We start from the raw sequence: 7,958 nt of genomic DNA on the forward strand, positions 1-7,958 counted from the left end.
ATGCAGAATTGCAATCAATTGAATAATTCTATTTTTATATTAGACTTTTGAACTGAATAAAACTTGAGACAAAATAAAGCAGATAAACACAATATGAACGTAATTTATTCCACTCATCATCATCTTCATCCCTTGTATTTATGGCAAGTTTGCGTAGGATTCCTCTGTTTGTCTTTTTGCATTTAAAAAAAGTTCTTTCATACTACCAGGCTATTTTTTTTAAATCATCCTGACCTTTAGTACCTAGGAGGTTATTTAAAAGGAACCACATGATGAAAGACTGTGGCTTTGGCAATATTTCTTCTGTGAAGAATACAGGGTGTGGTTCAATAATGGTGAAGACAGAACTTTCTGGAGAATATTTTTCTCCTTTATTTCTTTATCTAAGAAGAAAAGTCTTCATTCTCTTTTTAAATAAATAAATAATTTTTCTGGTTAGTAGGAAAATATATCATTCTGGATATGCAGAACTTTGTCAGCAGACAAAACAAAATTTCTCTCTATTGACAGTATCGGTGGTTTGGTATTCAGGGTGAGCTACAGCTCTGCCTGTGGCATTTTAGATGAGTGAAATGACACATCCTAAAGGATAACTAATCCCATTTAATACAATGGAAATTCAGTGTCAGTAAGAGGTAGATCAGGTCTGTGCATTCTTTGATGGGGAGAGACTGAGACATCAAAGACCAAGGTGCTTAAACACCAGCAGTTTTGCAGAAGCGTCTTTCTCCTGGCTGCAGTTAGGGAAGACTAACATAGGCTCATATTTTTGGGAAGGGTGTCCACACTTGGGAGATGTGTCAATGCTCAAAGTAGGGTGTGTTTTTGGATTGCAGCAAAACAAACTGAGAGTAGCTGGCAGGCTGGTGGAGCCATGGGGAAACTGGACTATTCCAGTCTCTGGAGCTAGAGAGAAGCAGATTGGTTTGACGCCGCGTGGGTTGGGACCCAACACAGGGATACAAGGAGCGGGTAGTTACTGTCACTGAGAAGTGTTTTTGAAAGTCTGAGAAGACTGACATGTTGAAACCTCAAGAAGACAGAGGAATGATGCAGAAAAATTTTGCACTTTGTGCCTCAAAACCAGACTTTACCTCTTGAAAAATTCACAAAAGCCAAGCGCTTAGAAAATAAGAGATTTCCTTGGCAGTTATTGACAAAGAGCCCATAGCAGTATTTGGGTGATGCTGTGTGGACAGAGGATGCTCGCAGGCAAGCAATGGCAGCATCAAGGCAGTTCAATACCCAGCTATAGAACTGACAACCACTGATGCTCCCAGGCCCTCTCTGTACCCTCCATGACTTGACAATTTAAACACAGCACAAGGGAGTTCAGACCCACTAGAGAAGTTACTGCAAAGGTTTGTGTGCTGAAATTGGGTCCCTGCCTTCCCACCCCATCACTGTCTCAGTGAAACATGGACTTACAGCCTGGCTCTCCCTTGGGGTGCAATCCAGCTGAGTGATTCCTTTGGGTGCAAGTAATTGCTTCACTCTCCTGCCACTCAACCTCTCCTTGTCCAACAGCACACACTGTGTGTGTAAGGGAGGTGGCACCAGGAGTGAACTTCTTCCTCCCCAGCCTCAGGAGATCCTATCCACCACTGCTGGGAAGGGGCCCTGACAGCCTGAAGACAGGGCAGGACACACCAGGCTCCAGCCTCCATCCTGGAATGGGGCCACACAAGTGGCTGAGTGCATATTAAACAGTCATAGAAAAATGGGCAGGCAGGAACTGCATTTGCATTAAACAGGAATAGAAAAAATGTGTCTGCTTAGACAAAAAGTGATGTCCAGGAGCCACAACCAGGGAAGTATTAAAAACGCTTTGTACAGCTCTATGAATTCAAACTCTGGATTAACTATTGTTAATTTAGTGTTCTCTTCAGTTAAACTAATTGCAGAGTATTTCTACATGCACAAAGAAATGAATTTCAAAAAGAACAGTATGGGTGAAACACACAGGTCTGACTGTTCATGTCCCATCTTCGTTGCTCCCTTAAAACCATTCTAATCACACAATAGCCCTATTACAGCTCTTTCTGCTTTCATGCTGCTCAGTTTGTTGATGCAATTCTTTCCCCTGCTTTGGCAGAGAGAAAGGCTCTGTTCTTACATTGCATTTTACCCCTCTCCCATTCAGCCATGCTGTCATCCTCATGTCACCATGCAGAAAATCTGCAAGGTACCTACTGAGTCTGTAAGGAGCAGCAATTAACCACAGAGCCACTGCACTCTAAATAACCAATCCTACCAAAAATATTTTGCTTCTCAAAGGCTCCTTCAGCAGTGATCAGGATGGCAGAGAACTTTGCTATTGCTCTGTGCTACACTGTATTTACAAGCTGCTTTGGAAGTGCAGAAATTGCACCTATTCCCACAGAAATGTCCCTGCTCCCTCTCACATGATGATAAGAGAGTGGTTATTGCAACATCCCACTGTGTAATCCTGAAGGGTATAGGACAAACTCAAACACCCACAGAATACAAAGTAAAAGGATTCTGACAAACAAAAAGCCTGGATTATACATCAGGTAATGACTAGGAAAACCCTTATGCTAGGAAAATACAGCCCTGTGAAGAATCATCATTGCTCCCACAGTGCAGGTATTGTAAGACACATGCTCCAGTTTTGCTGAAGCAACAATAAGTCTGACACACAAAAAAAGCATCAGTCCTGTTGCCTGGTTAGCCTTGCTTAAGGTTGAAATACCTACAAACCCATTCAGTACAGTATGTTTTCAATCAGCAGTTTCCTGGGTTTGCTCTCATGCCCCAGAGAAAGTCCCATTCCCACAGAAATTTTAACTGCAGAAATAAATGTGTCTTTCCAGAGGTGGCTATTTATACATAAAATCAAAATAATTATAATAATAAGAATAAAGAAACTACAGTTCTTTTATAGCCATTTCTGTTCTTTTTCTGTAGGAGAATGCTGAGTTTGAAATTCAGCCCTGAAGATATTTTTCACTCTCTCTAGACTAAGTTAATGTTCAATCCTGAGATGCCTGAAGGGAGCCGCTTGCCAGCACTGGAGGAGAGCTTGGAGTAATTTCCCCACCTCCTGGGCAATTTACTGCCTTCTTGGTAAGGTATCCTTTGGGAAGATAACGGGTCCTTGGCCCTCATCTACATAATGCTCAACGGTTGTTTTTGATGTTCCAAATGTAAGGTGTTTTCCAAAAAAATTCCCATTGAGACATAACAAGCTGGCAGTGTTTCCCTGAAAAATCCCAAGTACTGAATCTTGTGGGAAAGGATGCTGACTCACTGGTTCAATACTGAGCTCTGATACGAAGAGCTAGGACAGTGGCATTATTCAGGCAAGAAGAAAGCAATAGAAATGAGAAAGCAAGAATAAGGAAAAGACAGTTCTATGTTTCTTATGAATGAAGTCATATTGTAAGAAGCATGAGGTTAGACTCATTTGTCATACATGGCTTTAGCTGATCTGCATGAATTTGTTTTATTCAGGTTCACTGTGTTGTGCCTAGGGAATACAAATTCAGTGCTGAATTTTAAATTGCAGGACATCTAACTCTGCTTTTATTCCAATCTGTGAAAAAAGTATTCCTCTCCTTTCTCTCCACCAGACTCTGAACACCCTGCAGTACTCCATTCTCTGAGTAAAACCTGAAATGGAAGAGAAAATCCTTCTTTAAATGAACATCTTAGAACTGCCCTTTCTGAATTCTGGCATCTGAATTATGGTATGGTTTTATTTATGTATGATTTATCATGGGTTCGGGTGCACAGTTTATTTTCAAAAGTAAAAGGCAATCTTCAGGCCCACATCAGGCATGAAAATATGTCTTACTTTTTATAGTTCTTTTTAAATTATGATTTAAGGTTTATGCCTGGAATTTTTCACATGCCCAAGGCTTACTTGTTTCTGTGGGATTTGTAAATGTTTTAGAGGAAGGACCTACTGAAAAATTAAATTTCCACAGGCAAGTAAAAAGAGCCCGTCTGCACCACTGCCAGTGTAATTATTGCCAGCATAGATAGTCATTGCTACAAAAGGAAATATTTTCAGCTACAGTGTTCAGACAAAGAATTATAAGGAAAAAACACTATTTCGGTGTTTATTCAGAGTAAGAAAATCTCCTTGCTTCTGGAAAGATGGGCCGAGAAGAAATGGATACAACTTAGTTTTAGCTCAGCTATACCGTGGGGGATTACCCGAGCGATAACCGCAGGCGCTGGGAGCCAGCCCAGCAGCCGACATCCTGCCCAGCAGCCTCCTCATCCCCCGAAGGCAACGCTGAGCAACGACCGGAGAAATTCTTGTGGAAGCTCAGATTTCAGATCCACTGGCTTTTCACTTCTACCTCCCAAGCAAACATTGGCTGGTTGTGCCAGAGGGGAATTTTTATTCCACAGAGACAGACACCTGATTATCCAAAAACTTTCTGGGTTATGCTAATGTGTCTGGTTTCAGTCTGATCTCTGCAAATTTTCTGTGAACCCTGTTTCAGTTCCCCTTTTCTTGTGAATTTCTCTGTGAACAGAAATTTCAGCGGATGCCTGGTCTTGCTCAGACTGATGTTGCACAGCAGTATAGCTTGCTTTGTAGCTTTTTTCATTTACAGACAGCATAAGTGAATGACCAGGATCTGCAGCCTACCCCAGTTCAACAGTCTCTTCTTGCTGCTAGAGCTCCACCAGTAGAAAGGGGCCCGGGGTAATAGGAAAGAATAATGAATGAACTGTCTTATTCCTGGAGATACATTTCCAGCTAGAGGACAAATCAGGAGTTACCACTAAGGAGCAGCCTCTGGGAACTCCTGTTACCATAGCTTACTTGCTTCTGAAAGTAGCAGGAAGCTCAAAGAAAGGGTTAGTGCCTGCTTGCTGCTGGTTGATGACAAGAACAGAGAAAAAAAAATAATCTCATCTTAAGTCCCTGGGTCACTTCACCAGCTCACCTTGAGTCAACAGTCTGGTTTTCTTTTAAATTCTTGATTAAATATCAATATGCTACAAGTGGAGAAGCAAAGTATTTCTTATTGCCTCTGTCAATTGCAGTGAACACTTCACATTTCTCTGCTCAGTCCAATGGTTTTGTGCTCAGAAAGATTTGGCACCAAGGTTTATTTGAATATGGCCAGAGAGGGAGTTTTGGCTTCAATGGTCACTAAGTGCATCTGTCTGGCACTCTGCTCTGCTCCTTCCCACAGGCACAGAGCCACCTCACTCACAGGGCCCACTGCAACCACGGGTGGGCAGGGCCCAGAGGGGTTCAAAGATTTCATCTGATGTGAAATTTCCCCTTCCTCTGTCACCAGGGGTTGAGGGAACCTCAGCTGCAAGTCAAAGAGTTTAGATCATTCACACAGGAAAATTTGAAAGCACTTTTAAATTCAAAGCAAGAGGTTAAACTCGGCTTTTCCTTCTGAAAATACTTATTATTTGAAGTTAAATGGGTAATTTTGTCTCCCCCCAATCAAGTGAAACAAAAGCAAATGTAGTATGTTTATGCTTTAAAATGTTTAAAGCATTTTAAATTGAAACAAAGGAGAAAAAGCATCAATTCTTTTCATAATCCTTTTTTTACTTTCTAAGCATAAAAGAGATGAGCTGAAGTGTAACATGGATGTCAACTCCACTTGGCTGCAGTAAGTGGAGTGGTTTCCATTCACACAAAAGTTGTATTTACCTGTAAAATTAGGGGGAAAATTATTTAAACCTTCAGAAATAATTAAATTGTAAGTAAATTGTGTGCATTTATGGTTATACAACAAGTGGTTCGATCTGTTTGCTTAGAAAGCAGGGGGACCAAAAACAAAGTGGGATCTTACATAGTGTAAATATATTGTGGATATATTTTCTTAGTTTAAATGGATGCAGAACAGGTTTCCTTTAGCAGGCACTGTCAGATACAATTTGTGGGACACAGACAGAACTATTTAGTTGCTCTACGCCAAAAGGACTAAAAGTACTGGCCTTAAACTGCCTACAATGAAGAAAGACTAAAGAAAATGGGGACTGAAGGTACCCCTAGGTTTCTGACTGTAGCTAGTCTCTTCTGTCAGTTGCCTTCATATTCTGCCTTAGAGGACTGGGAGGAATAAAATGAACTCTTTTACCCTTGGCTTAGTTAATTTTATTTTTAAGCCCCTATTATGGTAGGTTCAGTTCGTGTAGGTCCCCTGTTCCTGGTGTTCCCTGTTTTTCTCTGTCTTGCAGGCTGTTCTTTGTGGGATACCTTGTACAGCCTCTTAATAAAGTCAGATTAGTGAATCAAACCCACTAACCATCATATCCAAAACAAATAGGGCCCAAAGTTGCAATGTAAGAAGGATTTTGCCTGCACTCCTGAATCTCTTCAGAAGAGAAGCCAAACTTTTAAGAGAGCTGGCAGAAGGTAATAAAGGAGCTTTTCTTACCAAGTGAGAGCAAAAACTGGGTGTTGATTACCTTCAAAGCAGCTCAAATACAGACATTCTTAAGTGGCTTTTTTTTTAACCTGGGTTATCCATTACTTTTTATTTCAGGCAAAATTAATGTTCAACAAACAGTGAAAGTGTCCTTTCTTTGTCATTGTGTAAGACTGTTTCTTTCTCAGAAGTGTAGCTGGCTTTTATTACACAAATGAATAATTCTGGAAAGACCTTGCATGAAGGAAATCAGTTATTTAGCCCGTTCTGGAAGAAAGGTCCTGCATTTTTTAGTAACTGCTGCTGTTTCTGCTTTAGCAGCCTATGTGCATTCACACTGTCCTGAATCAAAAAAGGCCTTTACACTTGCAGAGCATAACGTGGCCCTGGAATAGATTATGAGGAATAATGTAGTGATGAAATACTTCAGAAGAGCTGACACACTGAAGATATTTGAACCCAGACCTATATCTTGGATCTGAGTCACCTTTTAACTCTGGCACATCTGTGATTAGGGTCCAGGCTTTCAGCTCTGCCACAGTGTCTATGACAAAGTACACCAAACCCTCTCCCATCTTTTTTCTCCCAGCCATTCACTCCTCAGGCAGGCAGCAAAAAAACCCCTGTGTTTCCAGTCTGAAGCTTTACTGGCTTCATGGACATGGAGAAGTAGTCTGAAATGTGTCTTCTGCAGGCAGTTCCTCCAATTGTCCATGCTGAACAGCAGTTCCATGGCTAAAAAGTCTTCTATTAGAAAATGGCAGAAAACGAAAAGAGGTCTGAGGGAAGTGCAGGAGACTAGGACTGCAAGAAGAGTAGAAATAGTGAAGGAGCAAGGATTAAATAGGAGTCAGTATACTAAAGGAGCAGTTTGGAATACAATGCTGTGTTGTAGCTCTCACAAGGAGCATCTCATGTGTGTTAGAAAACCTCCTGGACATAGAAGAGCTGTTGCAGCAGGGGCTGTTGGTGACCCGCATGCTTAAAGGCGAAGACCACAACTGCACCCTGAGAAGGAAAGGAAGAAAGTAGAAATGAAACACACTGACATACTGAACCAGAATCCAAGCAGAAGGAAGAAAGCAGCAAATTTCACCTTCTTTCACCAAAAATATGAAGGCTGAATATGCATTGACTTTACATATACTCATTTATTATATGACTTCAGACAGAATATCCCAATGGGTAATAGGCACAAACAGGAGATCCCTTATGAATATCAGGGGTTTTATCTATGTTCTCCTATGAGCATGAAAAAAAGAAGAAAAAAAACCAAACAAACCTTTTTTTTTTTTTTACTGTGAGGATGACTGAACACTGCAAGAGATTACCCAGGGAGGTTTTGGAGTCTCCATCCTTGGAAACATTTTAAACATTTCACGATGCAGTCCAGGATAATTGGCTCTAGGTGGCCCTGCTTCAACAGGGGGGTTATATCATTTGACCTCCAGAGACTTTCTGTCCCCAACCATCAGGTGATTCTGTGATTCTGTGAATGCCACAGTGTGTCTTTGTGCTATGTTGGACTTGGCCAGGAGGAGCAGAGGCCATACATGGTGTAGGCCTCTGTCACCATGG

This window comes from Zonotrichia albicollis, chromosome 1, assembly GCF_047830755.1.
Source record: "Zonotrichia albicollis isolate bZonAlb1 chromosome 1, bZonAlb1.hap1, whole genome shotgun sequence".
NCBI lineage: Eukaryota > Metazoa > Chordata > Aves > Passeriformes > Passerellidae > Zonotrichia > Zonotrichia albicollis.